Source organism: Oreochromis niloticus, linkage group LG10 (assembly GCF_001858045.2).
Source record: "Oreochromis niloticus isolate F11D_XX linkage group LG10, O_niloticus_UMD_NMBU, whole genome shotgun sequence".
Lineage (NCBI taxonomy): Eukaryota > Metazoa > Chordata > Actinopteri > Cichliformes > Cichlidae > Oreochromis > Oreochromis niloticus.
The window spans coordinates 30,510,038-30,511,825 of NC_031975.2; positions in this window are offsets into that span (position 1 = coordinate 30,510,038).

Below are 1,788 nucleotides of genomic sequence, written 5' to 3' on the forward strand. Positions count from 1 at the left end.
TCACCTAGTCTGCTGTCATTCATTTTAAAGCTGGTTCTGTAAACTGAATTTCAGTTGAGACATATCGGCTTCTTGGTTTGGTCGGATATATTTAAACACAAACTCTGTGATCGCGAGCTATTCTGGAATAAAAATGTATACACAGCGGTGCTTCAGAGGGTAAAGCTCTCTGAAATTGGTTCATTGGTGTGTGAGTAAAAGCATTTTGATTAAGATCTCGGATATCACAGGATAAACTGGCTGTTTTTCAAGCAGAGGTAGATTACATGTGCTGCTGCTCATTAAGACCCCGTTTCCACTTCATGCTGTTAACACGTGATCTGTCTGGATAATGACGGCCAGTCTGTGGGATTCTACGTTGGGGAAGTGTAAGCACAGAGATGGATGCCACTTTTGCTCGTTGGGTTTAATTTCCAAAAGTGCAGCTGGAAAGGCCCATTGATTGGATGTCATTACACAGAGAGATCACATGGTAATTTACACCTGGCTCATCAGTGTACCCAGTGTGCTTTTAGACCCTGATTAACATGATTTTTTTCTCACCCAGAAAAGACAGAGATACAAAATATGAATTAAAAAAGCCTTGCAAAATCTGAGCAGTAATAATATTGTTGGTTGTGTTTGCGTGTAAGCCAATCTCAATGAAACAGTGTTTAGGTATTCAGCACACAAAACTCACATTATACTTTTGTATCTCACATTGTGTAAGCTAACGTTAAGGTCTCCTAAGTCATAGCTAAGTCAAAGTCAACTGTAAAGTTGACTTTGCTAGCTAGCTTTATTTTAGCTATATAAAACTAGCAAACTATCTGCTATAAGATTTCATTACTCTAAAAAGCAAGTTTTAGCTATGCATATTTTGTAATTATTTACTGATGTTAAAATCAATACTCTGACCTTATGAACTAATACAATAACAATTAATCATATCTGACTGGAATGCTAGTTAGCTATATTGCTAAATGAGTTCATCTAACATGGTTATTAAACATAAAGTACTATGAAAATGGATGGTTAAGTTACTAGACCTTGTTTGAATAATTTAATAATGCTGCATAAGACTTAGCAGAGCTATCATTATGTATGTATTAGCAGGCATGCCAGCATTAGCTAATATTAGCTTTAAAAACAAAGAGACAGAAGGATTGTTTGGTTTGGTTTTTCAGCTCAAATCCAAACCTTAGCTAACAGTCTGCTGTTGTTGAATCATAGACAATATGAAAGGGGGGCATGCTACTTCTGAGTCTGTGTTTAAAATGTGACACGAACATGTCACTGCCTTTGCTACGGAAGAGGATTAGGGCCACTGGGAAAAAAAAGTGGGCACGTCTTTTTTTTTTTCTTTTTTTTCCAGAATTCTGAGAAAAAAGTCAGAATTCGGACTTTTTTCTCAGAATTCTGGAAAAGAAGAAAAAGAACATGTGCCCACTTTTTATTTTTTTTCCCAGTGGCCCTAATCCTCTTCCGTACTTTGCAGACGTGACTGCTAGCAATGTTGATTTGTCTGGCTTGGACATGTGAATAAGGCCTCAGTTGCACTGGTCCGTGACCATCTGGCAACCTCCCCCTGCAGGAGAAAAATGTGTGACGGGTTAGCAAATCCCCCCTCGTGATTGCAGCAGTCGTCCACAGTTGGCAGCAACTATCCAAGCAATAATACCCTTCACCATAGCTACCGTAGCTTGCCATCACCAGTGTGTGAATGTGTGTGTGAATGGGTGAATGACTGGATATGTGACGCGCTTTGGGGTCCTTCGGGACTAGAAAAGCGCTATATAAATACAGGCC